The sequence below is a fragment of the Molossus molossus genome, unplaced genomic scaffold (assembly GCF_014108415.1).
Source record: "Molossus molossus isolate mMolMol1 unplaced genomic scaffold, mMolMol1.p scaffold_m16_p_21, whole genome shotgun sequence".
Taxonomy (NCBI): Eukaryota; Metazoa; Chordata; class Mammalia; order Chiroptera; family Molossidae; genus Molossus; species Molossus molossus.
Genome location: NW_023425357.1, coordinates 26,900,803 through 26,927,217, shown reverse-complemented (window position 1 = coordinate 26,927,217; position 26,415 = coordinate 26,900,803). Strand labels below are relative to the sequence as shown.

At 49.5% G+C, this 26,415-nt stretch overlaps 1 protein-coding gene across 2 annotated transcripts in view; it reads left to right on the top strand.

Annotated features, from left to right (window-relative positions):
* The window catches only part of WWOX (WW domain containing oxidoreductase), a 954,172-nt gene that overhangs the window by 393,600 nt on the left and 534,157 nt on the right, over positions 1-26,415 (top strand). Inside the window, exons 10-11 of one of the 2 annotated variants that reach the window (XR_004961188.1) lie at positions 14,050-14,163; positions 15,208-15,283. The exons of the other annotated variant lie outside the window; for it this stretch is intronic. The gene's annotated coding sequence lies outside the window, so the exon portion shown is untranslated. Of the gene's footprint in view, positions 1-14,049; positions 14,164-15,207; positions 15,284-26,415 lie in introns of those variants that run through there. 2 annotated transcript variants of the gene reach the window in all.

Here is a 26,415-nt window from a genome sequence, read left to right as displayed (position 1 = left end):
CACTCAGCAGATATCCCGCCCATCGCTCTGCGAGGAAATGTCAAAGAAGACTAGATGGTAAACCCGGGATCTGATCCAGGTGCTCTGGAAATTTGGAAGTTCTCAAAATGTCTCCAGGGTGAACGCCTAACAGGCTGAGGGAAGAGAACGGGGCCCGGAGGAGCCTGGGAGTGTTGCCTCAAACTTCCACTCCACACACGAAAGTCCTCTGAAATCTTGTATTTCAAAACCCCGCGCAGATTCCGCATTCTGCTCCTCCTGTAGCCGAAGTCGTCTTGCTGTAAGAACCAGCGTTTCAGCTGCTTACCAGCTGCACTCACGTCCCAGGGGAATGGATGTGTGTTCCCCCTTTATTATTGCTTCTCAGGTGTCAGGGCGAGGCCAGCCAGACACCGAAGGCATCCCGGAGACATGCTCCCCTGGGGTCCTGCAAGTGCCATCCTGTCCTTGCCGGACCTCAGCTTGTGTGCCTGCCGACACTTTGGCCCCAGACATCGCCCTGGCCTCACCTGGTCTCGAACCTGCTGGGCATATGACCCACCACAGTTGGAGAAGCCTGGGACCAAACATAGCTTCTTGTCAGAGACCCAGGCCGCGTCAAACCTGCCACCTGTGCCCACTGCCAAGCTGATAGTTCCGCTTCACGGAGAGGCGGCATGCCGGCCACTAGTCAGCATCTTTGACACGGGGAAGCCCGTGGTGATAGAAGTGATGAGCTCTTAAATGCTGTCACGGAAAAGCACGAGTCTTTCCCACGTCCAGGGGCCTCGCGTCACGCATTGTGGCGACCTGAGAGCTGCCGGGTAAGGGGTGACGCAGTCGGGTAATGACACCAGGACAACTCCAGCGAGCTCCACAGCTCCCCTCCCTACCCTGGCAGGCGCCACACAGATCCCCCTGAAAAGGATTACAGATGTTCTTTCTTTTTAAATCCCTCCGCCTATCTTTCTTTCTTTGCACCCAGGGCGCTCTGCACTTCAAGCTAAATATAATGTATCTGATTTCCCATCGTACATACTAATCAGGTTTGAAAGTTGTCTTGCGAGGCTTTGAAAAGCTAGCCAAGAGCAGTGCGATTTCTCCAAAAGGATGTCTGCAATCACGATGATTACACGGGAAAATAAATCATCATTTATATTGCTGAAAATGGCATTTGCAAAACACTCTGACAATACTTTCCTTTCAGTCTGCTTTTCCTGTGAAAGGGGTGAGTGCTGGCCTTCTGAAACTTTCCTTTTTTTTTCAGTTATTTATTTATTTTTAGCGCTCTGCATATCACTGATGCGATGGCAGTCCCAGGCGACGTGGGGAGGTTCGGGCGCACGCGACAGGCCGTGACGCCAAAAAATGGAGCGATACCAATGTCGAAAAAAGAGTTTGAAGATACTCTGTGTTTAGGACACACACACACACACGCACACGCATGCACACACACACATGCACACACACACATGCACACACACACACATGCATGCACACACACGCATGCACACACTTCTTTAAAAATTCCACTGAGCCTGGCTGGAGGGACTCGGTTGGAGCATTGCCCTGTGCACTGAAGGGTCGCTAGTTTGATTCCCAGTCAGGACACATGCTTGGGTTTGGGGTTCAGTCCCCAGTTGGAGTGCATACAGAAGGCAGCTGATTGATATTGCTCTCTTGAATCTCTCTTTCTCTCCCACTCCTCCCTCCCTTCCTCTCTCTAAGCAAATTATTGGGTGAGGATTAAAAAGAAAATTTTATTGTCTGGCTGATGTGTCCCAGTGGTTGAGCATCAACCCATGCACCAAGAGGTCACTGGTTTGATTCCCGGTCAGGGCACTGGTTGTGGGCCAGATCCCCAGTGAAGGGCATGCAGGAGGCGGCCAATCGATGTTCTCTCTCATCGAAGTTTCCATCTTTCTCTCCCTCTCACTTCTCCTCTCTCTAAAATCAAAGGGAAAAAAAAAATAATGTCAAAGAAGAAAAAAGAAAATTCTTTTGAAAGAAACTTAAAGATAGACTTTTAGCACCAAAAGACATTTAGGAGGCCCTCTTTCTTCTGCCCACATGCCTTTGGGTTAAACTGTAGTAAATCACCCAAGAGAACTGGTTAGTTCTGTGCCTCAGCGTTTGGTACTGTCTCTGTGTCCCGGTGCACAGGTATTAAATCCACACATGCCGCCCGTCACTGCCCGCGGTAGATTGCACAAATGGCTACTGATTGTTCTGTCTCCCCAGCATGTGTGCCCTTGTCCTGCCTGTCCCATCCCAAGGTGGCTCATTCCCCGCCCCCCGAGTCAGCATGTGCCGTGGCACCTGCTTTGCCTGTGGAGGCCTCCGTGGAGGTGACACGGCCCGAGCTGGACAGGCACCTTTGCCTGGGTGCTCGCCCACCTGCTGCTCTTGGCGGCCTTCCTCCGCCGGGGATGGACGTGCCTGGGCCTCCCTGCTGGGCAATGGCAGGCACGCGGCCCTGTTGCTACATCGCCCCAGCCAAGAGCCAGCCACGCCTGGGCCAGAGCTGCCTGGCTGAGCCCAGCCCGGACTGCTGGCCCCAAATGCTGTAGGCAGTCATGCTTCCCAGGTCCCTAGACTTCACAGCCTCATCTCCCTGCGGCCAAGGTGCCTGTTAGCGTGTGGTTTCCAGTAGCCAGTATTACAGTTAGCACATCAGGGATGTACTTCCTCCTCCTAGAAGTCTTCCTGCCACCAAGGGAAGACCAGCCTTCCCCGAGCTCCAACGTTGTTGCAGGAGTGTGGGGATCGCTTCGGGTGCTTTGTTTTATGGCTCGGTCGGGGAGGGTGTGGCTCTCTTCAGTCTCCAGCTGAGGGGACTGGAGATCGGAGGGGTCATGTCTGTGAATGGCAGTGGTAGTAACACAGCAACAACCCGTGTTACCATACCAGAAGCTCACATTCACTGTGCGCCTTCTGTGCGCCAGGTATAAGGCTAAAGTTATAAGTGCGTTATTTGTTTATCCTACACTGTGCGGTAGGGATGCTCATGGTTCCGGGTTTCAGAAGAAGACCCTGAGGGTCAGAGAGGCCCGGTGATTACCACGAACTCCACCTTGGTGAAGGGCATGATCAGCAAAGGCCCTAAGTGAGTCGCTGTCTCCTCACCCTTCCTCAAGGCTGGGGTGGCTCCCAGCGCCTGTCCTCTTCCACGGCCAGGAAGCGGGAGGCTCCCCAAGATCACCCCTGCCACCCAGCACCCCAGACTGATGTACTTTTAAAGGGTGCCCTTTGCTGCAAAAACTAGGGCAAAGAGAATCAACCCAGTGCACCCCCGACGGTGGAGACCCCCGCCTGGCCCAGGCTGCGTCTGCGGCTGCGTCAGGGGAAAGGAAGAGAAAGTTCAGTGCAGCCTCCCTCCAGCGGGACGGCTCGCGCAGGGCCCATTACCAGGCTGGAGTGACAGAGTGTGGCGCGCCCGCGGCTCATCCCGTGTCTAATGGAACAGAAACGAGCACCTTCCTGCCCTTGTTTTCCAGTGGCTCGTCCGGGGCTCGGCGAGGTTTATTAATCTTAGCGTGTAATGGAAAATGCATTGCCATGTTAAGCCCAGAGTCGCTGTTCACTGCTCAGCGGATTGAAGGCAGCAGGAGTCTTTGTCTTATTTACAAGCAGCGCAGGGGAGAGACAGGGCAGGAGAAGGCCGTGGTGAACATCCATGCGGAATCTGAGAGCGTGCATTAACGCATGTGACCAGATGGTTCTAAAATATGCCACTTTAACCAAAAACCATCCTCTGCAAAACTCTTCGGAAGAACAGTGTGCATAATAACTGCCTTGAGTAGGGCCATCATTTTCGAAAATGTCTGAGGTAGGAGATGAAGATGAGGAGGAAAACGCTTCCTACTTATCATTACACTGTCCCTCCGAACACCTGCCTGGGAAAGAAAAACAAAAAATCCGCCCAATGCAAGGAACCATGGCAATACCTAGACCATTTAGACTCACCGTGACTTACTGCCCAGAAATTGCTAACCACTGCTTTCTAAGTTATATATTTAAAAAAATAAGAAAAGGCTTTTGACTTCTGAAACTCCAGAAACAGCTGGCTGTTAGTGACATGTCACAGGACTCCTACCCCTGTCCGCGAGTGTATTTAGCTTTGTTTCCGGCTTGCACCTTACGAGCTTTAGGGACCATCAGTGGAGGCATCTAATAATCTTCACGCTGTCATATTTGCACTGGAGGTCTTATTATCCTCCCCTTAGCGAGGGAAGCGGATGAGGACCCTGCTTTGGCTTTACCCAGACAGCGCTTGTTGGGGATTCCAGGCACCGTGAGACTGGGGGCCTCTGGTGTCAGCCTCTGGGGCTTGTTATGGGGAGGGGAGCCTGTCCTAAACAAGCCATCACAGTGAGGCAGGGGCTTACCAAATCGGCCACTCTATCCGTCAGGAGACTTCAGGTTCGCCAACTTTTTTTTTTAATTGCAAGAGGACTTGGGACTGTTTCAGAAGGAGTCGCGTGAGCAGAAATGTGACTTTCCTCCGCAGACATGTACCGTTTCCCACCGACAAGAGTCAGAATAGAAAAGCGCTCCATTGGCCCTCTGTATGGTGATTAAAACAAGCGGGCGCGTCTTCATCGCATTGCCGCAGTATTTCCTGGCCAGAGCCTCCGGTGTCGTGTTGCGTTCACACTCCACATCCACGTTCGGGCTGGCCTGCAACGGTGACCGTGCTGTTGACGTTCACCTGTAATTCTTTCCTCTCGGTCGTGTCTTCTCCTTTGCAATGTACCTTTTAAGGCGCAGTTGGAAAGAAGGAAAGTTAAATGTTAATGATTCCTTTCCCAACTGCAATTTTGTCAGCTCCGTTTTGTATATATATGATTAGGAAGCAATTTGCATGAAATTTACACCTTTTCAAATTTTGAAAATTGCCTTGTTGAAAAAAGAATCTCTCCACTTCTCAATACCACACTGATTAATCACGGTTACAGAGTAGACATAACATTTTTATTAAACTCTCAGTGAGCAGGAAAATTAGCACTTCCTGCAATAACGATACTAATTTCATTAGCGAACGTTTTCATTTATAAAGTGCCTCTTCCTTATCTTGAACCTTTTATCCTTTTCTTATTGACCAAAGAGAGGGCATATCTTTGGGAGCTGGTAATAAACCATATTGGTGATACGATGTGACCTCATTGACAAGTTACTGCTTCTAGCCGACCGTCTTCCTTGGTCATAAATATCCATACCTCTTGTCATGTGGTGGTCTTTGAGCTTCCTCGTTGAATTTCAAATATGGGAAGAGATAGTTTACATCCTTAAAAGCTTGCAACGGGACGGTGATTTGTGAGATTGAAACTCTAAAACAATCAGGTGGATTAAAAATAAAGAAAAAGCGTTCTTTTGTCAATTGATTTTCCTATAAGTTTTGTATCGGATGCTTACAATGAAGGGGGAACAGGTGAGCATACAGGACAGACCTGGGGTGCCCTTGGCCTTTCTAGAAGTGGAGCGGTGCGAGCAAGCTCGAGTGGAGAGAAAGACCGCTGGATTCGGCTCTGGTGTCCACCTGCTTTACTTACATTTATACACACACGTAAATCCCCAGTTCTGCCATGAAGTCCTGTCTGAAACATGGTGGTAGAGGAACTAACGCAACAATTATTTACTTACCGCCTTCCTCCTAGATGCCCAGTGGGGAGGACACACAGGGGAACCTCCAGACACAGCAGAGCTTGCCCCGCCCCCCACAGACTTCACATGTCAGGGGGGGAACCAGGTGAAAACAAATAAATGACTAGATAAAATATATCCCAATTGTGACATGTGTCAGGCAGCAAGCAAACATGGCGCTGGGCCAGGAAGGAAGGTCGGGGAGGGGTGCTGTAGAAGTCGAGGCTTCGCAGGTGACAAGGAGCCAGAGGAAAAGTGTTCCAGGCAGAAGGGACCGCAAGGGACAAGGCACCCCGTCCAGACAAACGTCACACACTGTTGAAGAGCTAGGACTCTCCGGAGGGCTTGTTCATGTGCCCCGCGACTTACAAATTGAGCATTGAGGTCTGTGAAATATTGATCCTTTCTTTGGGTCTAAGTGGGTTGGGAAAGCTGTATGTATTCAATGTAGAAGAGAAATGTACATTTCTGGACACCCTGTGAGGGAGAAAGTGTCAGCCACAGCTTCTAAGCGATAGGAACGCAGGTGACCTTTCGTGTGTGTGTGTGTGTGTGTGCGTGTGTGTGTGTGTTATAGTGTCAATTATACATGTACCAGCTAGAGCTTAGAAAGGAAAATGACTTGTCCAAGGTCATAACAGATTTGGGAGCCAAGAAACTGAGCACTCCTTAGAGGACATCCATATGAAAGGGGGATCTATTCATATAGAGGAATACTAGAAAGCAGTAAAAATAACTGAATAACCACCACCTGAATCAACACAGCAGAGCCTCAGAAACATAATGTGGAATTTAAAAAGCAGTTACACAAAGACTCAACTCAGTGTGATTTAACTTATATGAAGTTCAAAATATAGGCAGAACTACGTAAATCATTTGAAGATATAAGGTTACGGGCTAAAACTATAAGGAAGAGCAAGTGGATGAAAAACACAAAATAAGGAAACAAAAATCAAATAAAAGAGCCTTCAGTTTTAAGATGCCAGCGCATTTTTAAATTTTGATGTCACACAATGCGCATGCATAACAAGAGTTCACGCAAGTAGTTTCCGTGTGTTTCGATCACAGCGCTCCCAACAGCTGCCTTTCCTCCACGCCCCGCCCGCCTGCTCCTGGGGGAGCACCAGCCCTTGCTTCGTGTCCTGAGCAGAGGAGCGTGGAGACGTTTCAGGCAGGTGCCTCTGCGGGGAGAGCTGGCATACCCAGGACGTTAGGGTCACCGGGGCCACTATCACTTTTGTCTCAGGCAAGACCTCACCTGAGGTCAGTTCCTGGTCAGGGTGGAAGGACCTCGAAACTGCCATTGGTTTTCTTTTCAAATAAGAGTGATTAACCCTTGAAGATTAGGCTCTCTCAAATACGTGTTCAGAGGACAGCAGACTGCAGTAGGCTGGTCTCCATAGTGCCACCTGTCCTGCGGGCCTGGGGTCCGTCCTATACCTATGCAGCCACCGGCGATGCTCAGAGAGCCCAGAGCAGTTCTCCAAGAAGACCCCGGTGGTCTGATTTCACCCCATCCTGACATCCTGTGTCCCAGCTTCGGGTCGGGGCCTCTGACCGTCTCCGTTGCCTCCCTTAAGTGGTGCATCTGACAAATATTTAGTGAGCACCTGCCACGTGCTGGCCACTGTTACAATCCTGCCGCCGTTTTGAAAGCGTAACCTGAACCACGGGCAGTACAATGATAGAGCCACTGTCTGGTCTTGATTATTTTTAACACTACGAAGAAAAATTTTCATTCAATCAAATCACAGTAACACCATTTACTTTTAACCCCACACGGTGAAGTTTTCAACATGCCATGCGTCTCTACTCCCAGATGGAAAAACGCCTAGATTAGTACTGCAAGGGACATTTTAAACATGCAAAAAAATCAATTTTCATAAGGTTACATCTCTTTACCTCTGTATATAAAACATGCTATATTAAAAGAGAGATTAAATTTTACTCGGTGGAGTAAAATGCAAACACAAAATTATTTTTTTCATTTTTCACAGCATGCCCTGGATTATCATTTATTTATGAGGCTTTTTTAATCTAGAATATATGGAAATCTTTTCTTGAAGCACAATATAATATTGAATTGGGAATGTTGTCTGACAGTTTCCCTCTTACAGCTGCAGAGAATGATTCTCCTGTATGAATTTTTAAAAGAAACTTCAATATACTCTGCATTTGAAAGGGGAGAAGCAATCGCCATCATCTTGAGGAATCTTTTAAATGGCCCCCATTTGAATCCTTCTGTGTTTCACCAACTTTTCTGCGACAAATGACGCTTCCATGATTTTCCAGAACTCACAAAATGTCCCGTGTTTATTCTTTTGTCCCCAAATGCACACCCAACCATTGAAGTTCTTTTCCCAACAGACATTGCTCTCAGTCCAGAATAGAGCCATGACCATGATTTCTATTTACTCCTTTTGTGCATTTTTCCTGCTTGGAGCCACTGGGCTTGAAAGGGGCCCAGTATCCCTCATTCCCCAGGAGGCAGATGTCTTCCCACTTCAGTCCAAAGCGTCAAATTGCTGCACAGCTGTGAGGTCAGGAACCGCATGAAAATGCCCACTTGAGCACCTTAATTCTTCCTCAAGCCTCCTTCTAAGCTTTGCCTACAACGCTACGCATGCTCCCAGCAGCTCATTCTCCTCTGATGTGAGCACGTTCCTCCCCATCCCATTTCCACTCGACGCTCTCGCTGTGTAACCAACCACCCCTCATGGCCCGACCAGCCTGCAGGTTGCCTGAGCTCACCTTGCTTCAGCGGTCACATTTTGGAGCTCAGGTGAAGGTGGTGAGTTTGGGCACATTCTTCCCATGGTAGAAAGTGGTGGCTCCCAGTGCCTGAGAAGGGCTCTGGACTGGGATTCAGCACAGCCCCTCACTTTTATTCACATCTCTGGCCCAAGCCAGGCATCCAGGCAAGCCCACGACAGTCAGGGAGTTTTATACCTTCCAAGGAGGCGGGAGGATAGAAAGTGAATTTTCGCTCAACAGACTTTCTGTTTAAGTCTTTTGAATTTATTGGATATCTATCTGTCTGTCTGTCTGTCTGTCTATCTCTCTATCATCTATCTATCTATCTATCTCTCTATCTCTCTATCTATCTATCTATCTATTCATCTATCTACATATGTATGGTATGTAAATTACATGTTTATAAATTTAAATGTGAATGTTTTCCCATCTTGTTCAGATTGTGAAGGCTCGCTCAGATTTGGGCTTTTTTCCGAGTCTAGCCCCCCACACTGTCCGGCCCCGCCGCCTGAGTGAGGGTGCCCTGGCCCGGCTCACCGTGTTGCGGGCTCACTGTGTCAGGGGCTCACTGTGTCCCGGGCTCACTGTGTCCCAGGCTCACTGTGTCCCAGGCTCACTGTGTCCCAGGCTCACTGTGCCGCCGGCTCACTGTGCCGCGGGTTCACTGTGCCGCGGGTTCACTGTGTCCCAGGCTCACTGTGTCCCGGGCTCACCGTGCCGCGGGCTCACTGTGTCCCGGGCTCACCGTGCCGCGGGTTCACTGTGTCCCGGGCTCACCGTGCCGCGGGTTCACTGTGTCCCGGGCTCACTGTGTCCCAGGCTCACTGTGTCCCAGGCTCACTGTGCCGCCGGCTCACTGTGCCGCGGGTTCACTGTGTCTTGGGCTCACTGTGTCCCAGGCTCACCGTGCCGCGGGCTCACTGTGTCCCAGGCTCACTGTGTCCCAGGCTCACTGTGCCGCCGGCTCACTGTGCCGCCGGCTCACCGTGCCGCGGGTTCACTGTGTCCCGGGCTCACTGTGTCCCAGGCTCACTGTGTCCCAGGCTCACTGTGTCCCAGGCTCACTGTGCCGCCGGCTCACTGTGCCGCGGGTTCACTGTGTCCCGGGCTCACTGTGTCCCAGGCTCACTGTGTCCCGGGCTCACTGTGTCCCAGGCTCACCGTGCCGCGGGCTCACTGTGTCTTGGGCTCACTGTGTCCCAGGCTCACCGTGCCGCGGGCTCACTGTGTCCCAGGCTCACTGTGCCGCCGGCTCACTGTGCCACCGGCTCACCGTGCCGCGGGTTCACTGTGTCCCGGGCTCACTGTGTCCCAGGCTCACTGTGTCCCAGGCTCACTGTGTCCCAGGCTCACTGTGCCGCCGGCTCACTGTGCCGCGGGTTCACTGTGTCCCGGGCTCACTGTGTCCCGGGCTCACCGTGCCGCGGGCTCACCGTGCCGCGGGCTCACTGTGTCGCGGGCTCACCGTGCCGCGGGCTCACCGTGCCGCTGGCTCACTGTGTCGCGGGCCCTGCTTTCCTCCGACGTCCAGTTTACCACGAAGGAAGGTCCCCACTTTGGAGCCAGGCCCGCTCGAGTTTAACTACACATTCTTTTACTTCCCAGCTTGGTGACCTTGGACCACCTCCTTGACCTTTCTAGGTGTCAGTTCCTAAGACGTGTCAACGGGACGGCCGTGGCCGTGCCCCTTCTCGGTGCCTCCACGCAGCCCTTCCGGATCGGGCCCAGTCCCCAGGCCGGAATGCCGTGAGCGGGCTGCTCTTTGACCTCACCGCCCCGCCGTCCTGTGGAGGCCGCCCCTTTCCTGAGAACTGTTCCTGGGGAACTGCAGTGGCGTAGCCTCATCCAGCACAGGTGACCTGGACTGGGTCCTTAGGTGGAATGTATTCAAGTACAGCTGTTGCTGTCTATCAGCTGTACCCTCAGAGCAACAATTCTTTCAAACAACCACGATTTGAGAATTATAATTGTCACAAGAATATTTGTCAGTGGGGCCGGATTTGAAAGGAAAAAATATATAAAGAACATGTGTTCTCATAGACACTTCATAGGAAATGAAGTGCGTACACCATTTTGACCACCAGCTTCAGAAAGTACTGAGATCCTATCTGACCTTAACACAAGAAAATTGAGCTGTTGCTGTTGGTTTTTTGTTTGTTTGTTTTGCCTTTTAACAATTAAAAATAATGTTATAGCATTGGATTAGTCTCTGGCCATCCAATGACATGGTGTATATATACACCAAAGACAAATGTATAGGTAAGATGAATGGGTGGGTGGGTGGATGGATGGATGGACGGACAGATAGACAGAAAGATAGATAGAAAGATAGACAGACAGAGAGACAGGTAGGTAGGTAGGTAGATGGATGGATGGATGGATAGATAGACAGATAGACAGACGGACGGATAGATGGATGGACGGACGGACAGACATAGATAGATAGATAGATAGATAGATAGATAGATAGATAGATAGATAGTCATTATGAACTGTGTGAAAGAAATTCATTTCCAGCTACAGGTCATCTGGAAAAAAGATCAATGTTATACGTCAGCATTGTAAGTGAATGAAAATGAATGCAACCTCGTGGTTTTCTGAAAGCCTGGTTTTCTGTGTGGCTCTCAGAACTGCATCTCTGACAGCTGCAACCCGTACTGTCTGCTGCGGATTGCTTGTTTGCGAACTGGTTTCACGGCGAGAGCGCATCCTCACAATGGAAGATCATTTGTAACGCCGTTATAGCTTTGTTGGTTATTAATATTATGACATGTCTTTTTTCTTGTTGCTGTTAATCCTCACCAAAGAATTTTTTTTAGAAAGAGTGGAAGGAAGGAAGGGAGGGAGGGAGGAGGGGAGAGAGAAACATTGATGTGAGAGAGACAATTGGTTGCCACCTGAATACACCCTGACTGGGGTCTGGGGTCCAACCTGCAACCCTGGTACGTGCCCTTCGGTCCGCAGGCCAACACTCTAATCACTAAGCCACACAGGCCAGGGCTAAGATGTGTCTTGATGTTCAGAAACCTAGAGCATAGAAGGAGTAATACCGATGATAAGTTACATCATACCTTTACTGCATTTTTTCTTTGCCCTTTTCATAGTTTGGGGTTTCTTTCTTTCTTTCTTTCTTTTTCCATGTTGTCAGTAATTCCATCGTGTTTGCTCTCCCATTCTCGGCCCTGGTTTTCTTCTGTTTCTCCTTTCCGGGGCGGCTACAAATCCGGTCAGTGATACAGCGATCATCATGAAGCTCCTGCCTCCTGCATGGAACTGTTTTAAGCGCTAGGGATAAAGGGCAGGTGTTGCTGTGTTCTTAAGAAACTCACAGCTTAGTCAAGGAGATAGATACTTAAATAAATTGCAACAGGAGTGTGACAGAAATATGTGCAAGTCAAGGAGGACGTAGAATAAGAAGCGGGAGAGGGAGGCAGGCAGGCTACAGAGAGAAGGCCATATCTCAGCTAAGATGAAGGGTGGACCGGGTCCACCGGGCAGGCTAAGGAGGAAGGGCCGAGACAGCAGGATCCGGGGAAGGGAAGCCTGTGGAGTCCTCAGAGCAGCGAAGGTATTTACTCTTAATCAAATAGAAACCAGGGGATAGGAAACAGCAGCAATGAGGCGGGGCAGGGCCTCCAGAGAAGGGCGACGCTGGGACCGTGGAGGTGGTGATTCTAACCTAGAGCACGAGGCCACCGGGCCTCTCTAAGGTGTGAGATGTAGAATAAGAGAGTAGAGGGGTCTGGGGGGTCCTTTCTCTCTACCACAGATGGACAGACAGGTGGAGAGAGATGTGAGTTCCCACCTCTTCAGAAAAGAAATGCCTTGTAAGGTAGCTGGGATAAGGCATTTCACGACTTACAGTGATCCCTGGGCCACAACAGTGCAGGTCAAAGATGTTTCCTTTTACTTGGATCAGCCTTGAAGACTCACGGAGACCCAAGGAGAGGGTCACCATTTCACTCACAACCACAGACTTGAGTTCAGAACGTTAAAACTCCAGGACTCTGTGAGGGCGTCTTCCAGATTGTGCCCAGTGTTCAAGGCACAATAGCACCCAAGAACTCTGCGCTAGCACTTGTGTGTGTGTGTGTGTGTGTGTGTGTGTGTGTGTGTGTGCACGTGCTTGCTTTCTCCATCACAGTGCACGCTCTGTAAAGCAAGGGCCATGGCCTGCAGGGTGGCTCAGTGGCTTGGGGCAGCATCCTGTACACCAAAAGTTTGCATGTTCAATTCCCGGTCAGGGCATATGCCTAGGTGGTGGATTTTGATCCTGTCTCTGTCTCTCTCTCTCTCTCTCTGTCAAAATCAATTAAAAAAAATCCTCAGATGAGAATATAAAAGACAAAACAAACAAAAAACAAGGGCCATATTTGTTACTGTCTTTGCCAACAGAAAATTTCAATCAACGCTGAGTACCAATTACAGATTATCTCTGGGGTCCCAAATAGATCACACCTCCTTGGACCTGGGTTGGCCCATCAGAAACGAGGGATCCTTGACAAACCTCCAAACGTGTTGGCCAGCGATCCTAACACCGACAGACTGCCAAACAGAAGGACCAAGCAGAGAGCACAGAAACCATTTCTTTTGCATGAGGACACTTTTCGCCAACACGAGCGTCACAACCTGAAAACTTTGCATCAGTAACTGTGACACTGTCTGGTGTGCAGGGTACATGAGGAGTCTGAAGTTAAAATTCAGCTTCCCCGTGGCAGCGGGAGAAGATGTGGAGGAAGAGCAGTGTTCTGGGAGGAGTTTCTCTAATTATCATTCATTTTATGATGCCATTGATTAGAGCCTTCATTAAAATGGATTCTTAACACCTCCTGGGCCCCTCCCCCACCCCAAACATGCCTTGTAGTTTCCTTTGGTGATATCTGCCCACTCACAGGGTAATTCTGGTCATAAGTCTAGTTTAGGAGATTTCTAAAGGATATCTGTCAAATTATCCTATGAGTTTCATCATTATTGCCCATATTAGAGCTGGTTTGGAGTGTGTGTGTGTGTGTGTGTGTGTGTGTGTGTGTGTAACAATTATTATTTAAAAGCTTTCTTGGTCATTTTCTGTTTCAACTGCTGTTGTATACCCTTAATGCACAGGGAATGGCATGGTATGATAAGTATTTTTTAAATATTTAGAATTTTGATCTTATAAAGAAAAAAGTTACATATGGTCATTTGAACTAATTGCTAAAATGACACTACATTAATTAGATAATTAAGGGTCTTGAGCATGTGGCTATTGTATTCATTGGGCTGGAAGCCAAGGTTTTCTATAGCTGAGAAAATGGGTTAGCATAATTCAAAATTCATTTGCTTTGCCCTTTTTCATATGCATAGATAATACAGAATGAGTCTTAAATCTGGATTGAAAAAACTAACAGGAACTGGTTTTATTTTAATTGAGTTTTAAAGCACTTCTAGGCCATTTCATTGTCTTTATAGTTTAACCCTTTGCAGTTGAGACTGTCTGCTTGCTGGTCTCGCCAGCACAGGCGGGGCATCCATTGTCAAGATCCTTCCAGATTTAGGTGAACCCCTAAGTCTATGTCCTTTACAAATCCATTTCTCGAAACATGAACTCAAAGTCTCCTTGCCCTCTGCTCCCCTCCTCACTGGGAATAAATGCTACCCATGGTTTACAGTAGTTTATTATCGTCCGTTTTCTAGGTGCCTTAACTTATCAAGGTTATTTGTCAGGAAAATTATCTCTTGTAACACGGGGCTCCGTACCTTCAGATGACAGCACTTAATACAGAAGTTTTCCCCATACCAACTAGTAGAGTAAGTTGATTTCATATCCTTTTTATTTTATAAAGTTTTGCTTATCAGGTTTGTCATCCTCCATTTGAAATTAAAATGTGTGGTCTTCAGATGACCTTAAAGTAACTGACCCCCAAATCTAATCACTCCCAGCGTCTGTGAAAATCGACAAATATGTCAGGTATAACTCGGGGCATCAAAACATTGTTTTAAATATTTCATTTGTAGGCGAGACAAGGATCATTTTCAGGTTGTTCCTCCAAGGGGATGCTCAGCGCCTGAACACTTTTGGTTTCTCTGTGATCAGCACTCATTATCAATGGGTTTGCATGAGCAGAAAATGTAGTTATATGTTCTGCATGAGTGAGTTATTGATTGGATTTACGGCCAGAAGAATGTTCCTAAGTGGTCAATATATGGCTAAAGTGTGTCAGATGAAGGTAAAAATAAAGTAAGATCTATACTTTTGATAGCAATTGCCATTGGGTTATGTTACACTTGTCATCTGTAGTGATGATTGGATGTAGATAAAAAACAAACAAACGTTAATTATATTAATATAGATGAAACTGTGGCATGAAAGCACATTTCTTATAAATAGGAAGTACCAGTGTTTGCTTACCTTTGAGATGTATTTTGCCAAAAAATTATATTCTTCACGAGCTGATATTGATTGACTCATCTATATTTTGATGTGTAAGGACAGTTTAGAAATTTGAGTCCATTTAGTTTTATGGAAAACTAGATACAACCCTTACATTTCTTATTCTTTATTGACCAGTGACAACTTCACAAAAAATGTCATCAGTTCATTGGTGGTTGATTACTCTAACCTTAGCCTAAAACATCACTTCCAGTAGATGACTAATGAGCCCTGCCTTATAGTAAACTTGTTACTATGCAAAGTTACAGTTGCTAGCAAGAACACCAAATTGAGCTAAACTCTGGCTCTCAGCTACTTCCACCCTACTGAGGCAGCTCCAAAGGAAATTTCCACATATCAGGAGTCATTCTGATGGTATGACCTCTTACTGCAAAGTGTCCTGGTAGCCTGTTACTTGGCAGGTCAGTTACGAGAGAGCATCCCATTGATGTTGAATGGGGATGTGCTACGTATCGGAGTCCTGCTAGGTCTGAGGACATGCAGATATTGGAAGGAACTTCACCACTGGTATCGCACAGTCTTAAGCAGAAGTTCAGCGCATGTCGTCCAGTACACATTTAACCTCCTTGATTTCAACCTTAGACAGGACAAACAGGGATTCCCATCATACTGGTGATTTCCTCCCTTCCCCTCACTGAGCGGAGACTTGAAGAAGATGGGAATCTTTTGTTCTTTGGAGTCTCTGTCCTTGCACATCTCTTAGCGGGAGCACCTTGTAATGTGACGAGGTTAAAGATGTATACTCTGGAATAACCTGGTCCATAAACCCAAGCAGGTCCTTTACTTGGTGGTTCAACCAAAGGAACGAGGCCAAGCTGGTGCTGGGGCTACAGCCAGCTGTCTTGATCCTACTGAGGCAGCTCCAAAGGAAATTTCCGCCCATCAGGAGTCAGTCTGCAGGTATTCAGATGTGCTTTGTGCTCTGCTACAGAACCTGGTCCAGTCAGTGTAAGATGAGATGCCCTTGTAGCATCTTCAAAGGAATGTAGAATCACAATGAATCCATTAAGAGGAGTTTTGTGTTTGTGTGTGTGTGTGTGTGTGTGTGTGTGTGTGTGTGTGTTTTCTGAAATACAATCTCAGGTCATAAATCGGAATATGGATTGCAGGTTTCTTGGGAAGAGGTACTTGGCAGCGATTCCTTGAAAGGAGGCCTGGAAATACCAGGGCCCCGAGCGCATCTCCCCAAGCCTCACCAGACTGGATGATAATGTAATGATAATACAAGTGCCTTCCATGTCAGAGCATCAGGCAGGGGGTGGTCTGGCCCCGGAGCCGATGCCTTGATGGGTGTTGGTAATCCAGAGGTTTTTGAGTTAAGTGCTTTTGACATGCAGAATCAAGAGTCAAGGGTGAAGCTGCCTTTTAAATGCTCTTTCTGGAGAGTCCACCGCAGATGTAATTGAGCCCCGCAGGTGAAGAGCTTTATTAGAGCAACGCTGGTTAGTGTTGCGTACCTGTGGGGGGGAATATGTTAGGCATCTTCAATAACTGTTATGTGACATTGCTGAAGGTCTCCAGCCTTCTTGTTCTCTAACAGCTCAAGAAGAAAAAAGTCATTTCAGAAATGTTGTCTAAGCCTCGCCCTGCGCCACGGCCCAAAGCAGCCCATCCCTTCCCTGTACAGTCAGAATGAATCATTATAGAGCTATTTATGTGCTCATTGCATGTCATTTGCACCAAGCTGTAAGATCCATGGGGCCCGGGACCATGTCTGGCTTGTTCCGTTCTGCCCTGCGTCATCATCATCATCATCCCCTTTATCTCCATCATCGCCACAGCTAATATTTATGGCTGCGAACAGCATGCCAGGCGCTGTAAGAAGGACATTACGTGAATTATTCCCAACCCCGGAGTCAAGAGTCTAAAGCAAATTGGCCGAGAGGAAAGAATATGGATTTTTGGAGTCCAAACACTTGAACCCAGTATGATCCCAACATGCTAATTTCCAGCCGGGGATTCTGCACCCAGTCTGTCCCTTAATCCCACAATGCTCTCATTTCCTCGTCAGTAAAACTGGAATAATAATTCCCACCCGCCGAGTTTGCGGTGAGGATTAAACAGGAGGATTGCTCTGAGCCCGGGGCACCCGGGAGCCCAAGGCAAGTGAGCGGAGGTGCTGTTTATACAGTCCGCCTTATAAAGTCTGAGTGAGGCAGCGCCGTTGACCCAAAGCAGCCAGGCACTTCAAAGAGTCCACACTCTGATTCCGTTTACATAAAGGGCAAAAGCAGCCAAGACTGCTCCCTGTGAGAGGAGTCAGACAAGCAGTTACCTGTCTGAGGGGCAGCGACGGTGAGGGGCCAGGGGGCGCCCTCTGGCATACCGGGCAGTGTTCCATGTGCTGATGCGGTGACATGATTCCGTGGATGTGTACACATGTAAAAGTTCATCAAGCTGCACACTTAACATGGGTGCCCATCAGTGCACGCGAGCAATACCGCAAAGGAAATTATTTAAGAGCGTTTTCCATTCTGCAGGAGTTTTCCTCCTGCTCAGTCAAAGCACAAAGTCTGTCCAGCAGCTGAGGTGCCTGAGGGCCGGATGGTGGTGACGGGGGAAGGCTGAGATGACCACTTGGCCTACTCCCGGATTCTGCTGAGACCTGTTCAAAGGCACTTATGGGTCCATTATTCAAGACCTGAACCGAAAAAGAAATTCTTCAGTCGTGTCCATGTGAACTAATTATAGCATCAGATTTATAACGTTGTGGTTCTGACCACCCCCGGGCTATTTCTGACCACAGGGACGGCTTAAATGGTGTGGCCCATAAAAAGTCATCTGCAAGCTCAGGCCAAGTGTTGATCTATTTAAGGCCAAGAGGAGAGCAGGCCTTGGCAGCTTGCTTTCTGTGGTAGGATCCGAATCTGGATGGAGAGCGTGGCCACAACTGCGGGCCGGGGAACTGGGCACTCCTTAGCGTTCTGTCTGTGCGGACCAGCGCCTTCGTGCTGGGTTTGCTCGTACCGTGCCTGACCAGCTGCCCAAGGCTGCACCCACGGATGGCCCTCCACTAGCCTTCGCGGGACAGGGGTGTTCGGCATTAAGTCAGACAAGCCCCGGGCTCCCCGGGCTCCCCGTTTTCTCCATTCTTCCTATCTCTTCTTTGCCACGGTAGTCCCGCCACGACATGGCTCCTTGACTCAACCAGCACCCGCTACAAAGTCACCTCGCAGCACGAGCCCTCTTCTGCCCTCCTGCCTCACTCACCTCCTTTCCCGGTAACCCCCAGACAGACGCACAGACCGTTGCACAGCCTGGTCTGGCCCCACCGCGTCTGGCTCACCTTCTGGATTCTCTTCCCGCCCTGTGCTCCCGTCCACACCACCGTCCTCCTTGCCCTCCAGAGGTTTGATCCCAGGCCCGCCTCTGCAATAATGGCTCCGGCAACTTGATCCAAGATGAGGCTCTCTGGGCCTCCGTTTCCTTCTTTGTAAACTGAAGAGGTAAGATTGGATTGTTTGCTTGTTTTAATGTTGCTTTTCTAGTTGAACACTTTTATAAAATAATACGAAATATCTATATATTGGCCTCTGCCCCAGGCTCCTGCTGATTTCTGGTTCCTGACCCTAGATCTTGACACAGAGCTCCTAAAACCCTCGGAATTTCCTGGGAGGTAGAAGCATCTTTTCTCCTAATGAGGTAACTGATGGTGGGCCCCCGGGTTGGGCTGATCCCCAGGAACACCCGGCGTGAAGAATGGCTTGCCCTTCTCCAAGCAGCGAGAAGGGCTGCAGAATGAGCTCACAGTTGATCATGCCTGGAAAGCAGACGTCTCCACCTCCACCTTCCTGATGCCGCGACCCTTCGATACAGTGCCTCATGTCGTGGTGACCCCCAACCATAGAATTATTTCTGTTGCTACTTCATAACTCTAATTTTGCTACTGTTATGTCTTCTTAGGTGACCCCTGTGAAAGGGTCATTCGACCCCCAAAGGGGTCACGACCCACAGGTTGAGAACGGCTGTATAAAGCCTCCATAAAAATCCCTGAATTACGGTGAGAACTTCCGGGTTGGTGAAGGCATCCACCACCGAGTGTGGGGTGGGAGTGTGTGACAGGGTCACATCCCTAAATGCCACAGGGCAGGAGCTGCTATGCTCGGAACCCGTCTAGACCCGACCTTGTGTACCTCTTTATTTGGTATTGATTGGAGCCCTTTAAAATAGCCTTTGTAATAGCCCGGCCGGTGTGGCTCAGTGGATTGAGCGTTGTCCCATGGACTGAGAGGTCCCGGTTCGATTCCCGGTCAGGACACATGCCCGGGTTGCAGGGTTGATCCCCAGTAGAGGGCGTGCAGGAGGCAGCTGATTAATGTTTCTCTTTCTATCTCTAAAAAATAAATAATAATAAAAAACATATTTAAAACTAGCCTTTGTAATAAATTGGTAAGAATAAGTGAACTGTCTTCCTTGATCACATGAGCCACTCTAGCAAGTTGTTGAACCCGAGGTGAAGGTTATGGGAACCTTGGATTCGTAGCCAAGTCAGACAGAGTTGTTGGTGACCTGGGGTCCCACCACTTGAGACTGCATCTGCCGTGGGACATTCTTGAGGGACTGAGCCTGTGGGGTGTGCACTGCCTCTGGTTAGTGTCAGAGTGAGCTGGGTCGTAGGACACACACGGCTGTGTCGGAGAATGGATTCGTGCGGGAAAACCCCTCACACGTGGTGTCAGACGTATATGCATCTGCGAGTACAGGAGAAACAGTGAGTTTTTCCCATTTCGTCATTTGCCACTGTTAGTCCCTCCCATGTACCAGTTGCAGTATTAGATGCTATTTTACTCATCATCTCATTCAACTCCCCAACTGCCTTGCAACATACTTATTTCCATGTTAGAAATAGAAAGTGGTAACCGGGAAAGACTGAGTGACCTGGTCAAGGAGAAGGAGTCAGAGTGTTAACACCAGGAGCAACTAACATTGTCAAGTGCCTATTGCATGTTGGGGACCGTGGTAAACTTTCCACTTAGATAATCTCATTTTATCTTTAACCATAACTCCACGATGGTGCCATCGTCATCTTTTTGACATAGAGGAATTCCATTTTTGGAAAGTTAAGTAATGTGCCCAAGGTCATTGATCTCCGACGGGTGGGGCCTCAACTTTCAGACTCAAGATTGTTAGGTCTAAAATTGATGCCATTCCTGCAGTATAGAATATTGCATCCCTTCATACACACTCGATGGGAACACCCCCATTGAAACCCAAGATCCCAAGCACCTGAATTTGAAAACCCCCATTTCATCATGCCGCAACCCAGCTATTTGATAAGGGCATGATACAGTGAGTACTTCTTTTGAGATGTGTACAGCATTTCAGAGAAACCAACAAAATGGAGTGTAACTCTGATAAGAATTAAAAAAAAAAAAAAAATCCAGCGACGCTCTCTCAGAGTTTTATCATCATCCCATTCATAATTGATTCCAAACTTGCATGAATCTTTCAAGATAAGTGTCTTATTGATTATCCTGAAAACAAGCGATCACTTGGCATCCTGAGACCAGCTCGCAGCCCTCCCCTGATTACCGTAAACAGAGATGTTGATCAGAAGAAATGTCATTTTCTTTGGCCTGGAACCCACTGGGCGCTGGGGGCAGCGGTGTGGGAAGCACAGGGGTGAGGTGCCCCAGACAGAGCGGTGCTCGCTCCTGGCCACGGCCCTGTGTTTGAGGAGCGGTTGACAAACATTCCCTGGTGGGTTCGTGTGGTCCAGAACTGTTTCATACCCTCGCGCCAGGACTGCTTCCTGGTAAGTGTGCAGGGTCCCAATGAATGGATTCGTGCCGATTCACTGCCGTCAGGGAACATTAGGTCCCCAGGTGACGTCCTTTTCTGCGTATTTGCTTGCGGTTATGTAGATCAAGCCGGCCTCCCTCTTGGAAACGATTAGTGTTCACAAGACTCTTAACCCCTTCTTTTGTAGTTGTGGCAATTAAATAAAACACTAGTATGTGCCGGCTGGTGTGGCTCAGTGGTGGAGCATCAACCCATGCACCAAGAGGTCACCGGTTCGATTCCCGGTCAGGGCACATGTCAGGTTGTGGGCTCGATCCCCAGTAAGGGGTGTGCAGGAGGCAACCGATTGATAGTTCTCTCTTATATTGATATTTCTATCTCTTTCTCCTTCTTCCTTCCTCTCTCTCTGTCTCTGTGAAAGAGACAAAAAATAAAACACTAGTATGACCTCGCAAGCACATTCAGCCTTGGGAGTGTGCGTCCCTGTGGCTCTGGTTGACGCCCCCGAGGCACTGACCCTGCGCTGGTGCTGGCCGGGCCTGGGCCAGCGTGGGTGCAGGGAGGGTCAGCATTGCCGAGACAAACGGCTACGTTGTCCCCGGGTGACTTATTGCTCCTGCTGAAGCCCTTGAAATGCTCTCCTGACGACAGTAGCACCACACTCGAACAGGTTGTGACATTTGGCAAACAGGAGACCTGACTCATGGCTTTTGGGTGCAGATAATGAAGATTCAGGCCATTGCATTAAATTAGCAGCCTGCTTTCCCGCGGCTGGCGCCGGTGAAATGCCTAGCTGCTGTCCTGGGGGACAGGACGGGGCCACTTTGTACCCAGTGAGCCTGGCTCTCAGGAAGCTCTTGCTCAGCAGCAAAATCCACCCTCGCTTGGACTATGAAACTTAGTTTTTGAAGTGTCCTCCTACTTGCTAGGAGGAGGTCAGGAATAGGAGTCACACACTCCTCAGTAGAAACATGGAGCTTACAAAAGCCACTTGCAATACTGGCTGATACTTTTTTCTTTTCTAGATGAGGGCATGGGGGTTCAGAGAAGGTGAGGTCATTCTCTCCATGTCTAGTGGTCATTCCTGCTGCGGTGTCCTGGGTGCCTGTTAATGCCTTTAACATCTTACACATCTAACGTCGACTGATGGAGCACCTGCCATGTACAGGCATGGGCAAGACGCTGGGGTACAGAGGCACATCCGGAATGGTCCCTAGGAGACGCACAGGCTTCCTGGTGGTGGTGGAGGAGGGGTACCTTGGCCTTCACTTGTTCCCCATCTGTCCTGCTTAGCGACCACTCTGTAAGGCCTTCTTCTGGGAACATGACCACCCTCTTGAGACACTTATTTCATTTAACCCAGTCACTTGTATTAGGGTTTTCCAGAGCAACAGAAACCATGGTGGGGGGAAGGGGCAGTAGATGGGTACATGTGAAGCTGAATTCCTGAGTACCAGGAGCTCCGATGTCAGAGCAGGAAAAGATGGATGTCCCATCTCAGGAGGAGAGAGCAAATCCCCACCCCGACCCCTTCTTTGCGTTTTTGTTCTACCTGGCCCCTCGTGGGAATGATCTCTTCAGTGCCTCCTCCGCTGTACCCGTCACGAGGGCCCCGGACACCGAAGAGGCTACAGCAGAGAGGCAGTTGCTTAAGCCCGAGTTTCTGGTAACGGCATAAAGGTAACTGATAACTGGATGGTAAAGTGCCCTGATTTTCGTGAAAATACCGACTTCTGAGGGTAAAAAATGGAACTTGCAGTTGTGGCTCTTTCTTTTGGCTCTCCCCAGTTTAACTGTTTAACGACCCACCTGCCGCCCTCCCCCACTCTGCCTTCTTTGTGCGGCGTAGGAAACATGGGGCGTTAACCATGATGCTGCTTCTTAGCTGGAAGGCGGGAAAATAACAAAGATGGAAAACTTTAGGGAAGAGGGTCTTCCCAAGGGAGCTGGTAGCCACTGGCATTGCCCAAGAGGATTCCACTGTTGTGACCTCATCCCCCACCTGAAGTCTATGATTGTTAGCAAATCCTTGCCCTTTTCTATGTTGGAGGCACTGGTATAGGTCCTAGGATTACAGAAATAAATGAAGTGCAATTCCTGTCTTTGAGGAGAGAAACACATAGTACAGGGAAAGCCAGCAATGCCTGGAAGGTACTGGGCAATCGACTGGGGTTAGTGAAGGAATACAGTGTGTCGAATACTCTGATAAGAGGTGCATCAAGGAGTTGGCTGGTGTGGCAGATCCAAGGTAGTGGTGGTGAAATAGAAGGGTGGAGGAATCACCCTTTTTTTTTTTTTATATTCACTCAAGGACATTTTTTTCATTTTTTGTTCAGATAGAGTGGGAGGGAGAGAGAGAAAGAGAGAGAGAGGGAAACATCGATGTGAAAGGGACACATCGAGTGGCAGACACCCTCACAACCTAACCAGGGCTGGGGACAAACATGCCCTTAGCGGGAACTGAACCCGGGTCTCTCTGGACCGCAGGCCGACGCTCTAACCGCTGAGTCAAACCGGCCAGGGTAGGAATCGCCCTTTAACTCAACTATCACTTTTGCTGCTAATTGAAGACTCAGTAGGCTTGTCTAGGCTGGGGAATAGGTTGGACAAGGAGAATTGATAGAACACAGTGTTTTATTGAGCGATAGCTATTTGATAAGTTACAGCACTGGGTGTTGAGCAGACTTAACAAAGTCCTCCTGCAATTGGTATGTTAGGAGAGAAAGACCTGTATTCTAGCTCAGTAGAACATTGTTGAAAGCCCAGGCCTCTGAAGGAAGGGAGCATCGTGTACAGCGCTCACACCACGGAGCTGCAAGGCGACTGGGCGGGGTGCATGACAGTTGCGGTGCGTTGCAGGAGCTGATATGATCCACTAGATCGTGGTGTCAGGCTCAAATGGGAGGCGTGCCTGAAATGACCGCAGAGAAGTGGCTAAGAACTCGGACCCTGGATCAGACAGTACTGGCCACCACGTGTTCCAGTTAGCTTTCCTCAGCCGGGTTTCTCCACGTGCGAAGGGGGCGCGGTGTGCCGCCACCTTTTGTGTTGGTTGAGAAGGTCTGGGCTGCAAGTAACCGGAAACTCATCTCGCAGTGGCGTCAGTAGCACGGGAAGGTGTTACCCCACCGAATCTGAAGTCCAGGAGCAGGGCGGCCCAGGAGGGGGCCGCTGTGATTCCCTGAGATTCTCTACCAGTCTCTTCCCCAGGCAGAGACTCTCTCGCATGTTTCAAGATGACTGCAGCCATTCTGGGCATTATAGCCAGAGGGCACGATGCTAGGGGACAAAGGGACCTTCCAGGGACAGGGGGACCTTTCTCCAAAGTCACTCGACAGCCCTACCCTGACATCTCCTCGGACAGAGCTGTATCAGATGCCCACGTCTAAGCAGATTCCACCGAAGCACCTGGCCCCACCGTGGTTGGGAGTTGCGGCTGCTGAGATGCACAGCCCAGTTTCGGTCCCATAGTGGACACGGGAAGGTGCTCGGCCACCAAGGAGAAACGGAGATCGGATATTGGATAGATGACCAAGTGTCTCCTACATGACCTCCTAGTGTCATGCCAGTTCATCAAAGCAAGGTCTTAAGACACTTCACAGTGCCACACATGTGGTCACAGTTCCCCACGATTCAGCTATAAAGATCACGATGGACAGTATGGGGAGTGGATCACAAAAATGTTTTGGCTCCTTTCTCAAAGAAGTTGTTACTGTCACTCTATGAGGACCTGTCTGCAGCAAATAGACCTTCCTCCCCTCCCCCATTTCTGTGTTCTCCTTTCTGGGACATTCATCTCAGTCACCTGGAGTCCCAGTTTATAGTTCTTTTCAGGAGATGGTGGCAGAAAGGTACCGGATCTAACACCTGACAACCAGTGTTGAATTCAGGGCGCCACCACGTATAGTCTCTGTGACCGTAGATGAGTTTGTCCCGCGCTCCGAGCCTCCATTTACCGAGCTGCAGAAATGGGAACAACCATATCTGTTTGCTATGGAGAAAACAGACTGAAATCACCGAAGGAAATGCCTAATCCGGTCGCTGCTTTCTGAAGATGGATGCCAGACGGCACGGGCAGGCTGGGGCGATGTTCCTCGTCCAGAGCCAGCTGGTGACACAGCGACAGAGGCAGGCGGTGCGGCCTCTCTGAGCTACCCCTCTGCCTCTGGCTTTCCGGAAGACAGCCACTGACCACCGCCTGTTCCGTCGTGCTCCGGTGACGATCACCACGCGTGTTTGTAACAATGCCGCCATCGACTCCCTATCTCAACAGATATCCAGATTTATTACCCCTCAAGGTAAGCATCGATTTTACCTTTGTCTCAGTCAATATTTACCTCTGGGGTCAATACATGTGGATATTCACCTCAGCTGCAGTCAATATCTATTTCGTATTACAATATATGATGTGCATATGTGGAAATAAAGGACGCCTTGGTATTTAAAATAAAAATAAAAAGTCTGGTAGTCAAGGAGGCTTCCTGCAAAGTAGATGTGTTGTTGCTGCTGCATTTTGTTTTTGTTTTTACTACATCACTGTTTAGAAGGCAGATTCTATTTCAAAAATAGGGATTGTGTACCTGCTGCTGAGAGCTGGTGTTCAGGGAAGGGCAGGGTGGCATCACATAAACCTTCGTGCCGTCATTTGTCATTTAATGCATTTGAACTAAATCAGGTACATGCGGGTGCCTGGGTTAAATGATAGCCATGCGAATGTAGACATGCACACAGATTACCAATGTGATGAGGATGGAAACGCTTGCAGAGTTAGGACTCGTAGTGATTTCTCAAGCCCCTGGATGATGTGAGGATCCGTGCCTGAAGCAGGAGGAGGAAGAGAACGGAAGAAGCAAAGGTGGAGTTGCCAGGAGCTCAGTTGGAAACCAGGCGTGGAGAATGGGGCGGGCCTGGGCTGTGATCCAGGTATACGTATCAGGAGTGGCATCTGGCTGCTGGTAACAAGGACCCCACCAGGGGGGTCAATGTTTTCATGTCAATGGAGACGGGCAATGAGCAGCCCAGGGCCGGTGTGGCCGCTCCACAAAGCCATCAGCAACCCAGCTTCCTTCTCTCTGCTTTGCGGCACTGCTTCCGTCTCCCGGGGGACCCCCCAGTCCCAAAGGGCCAGGCGCCATGAGGAGCAGAGGTCGCGTGAAGACTCCCTTCGTCCTTCTCAAGGAGCCTTCTCAGAAGCCCCACCCCGCACGTCGGGCTCTTCCCAGCAGCCTCGTTCAGCCGGTTGGCTGAGCGGTTGGCTGAACGGATGGCTGAGCGGTTGGCTGAGCGGTTGGCTGAGCGGAAGGCTGCCAGGAAGGCTGGGAAGCTCAGGCTGCGCTCCCGGCTTCGTGTGCCGAGGAAACATGGGAGCTCTGCAGCCAAGGAAGAAGGGACAGGGGAGGGTTGGGACGCACTAGCAGTTTCTGCCACACCGGCGCCTATAGACTGAATGTTTGTGTCCCCCTAAAAATTCATCCGTTGAAAACTGTTCCCTCCATGTCACGGTACTGGATGCTGAGGCCTTTGGGGGTGATTAGGTGGTGAGCACAGAGCCTGATGAATGAGATTAGCGCCCGTCTAGAGGAGACCCCGTAAGAGCTCCCAGCCCCTCCCACCATGTGAGGACACAGTGAGCAGACAGCCACCGCGAACCAGGCCGCAGGTCCGCACCGGACCCCGGATGTGCTGGCTCCTCGGTGTTGGACTTCGCAGCCTGGGGACTCTGAGTAGACACCTGCTGTTCAGAGCCGCCCGGTCTCTGGAGCTCTGTAGCGCGTGGGAATGGTGAGGACGCTCGGCCACGTGGCCCACCCTTCCTTTCGCACCTGTTGTCTTACTTTCTACCCTGAACTGGATTCTGATTCTTTTGA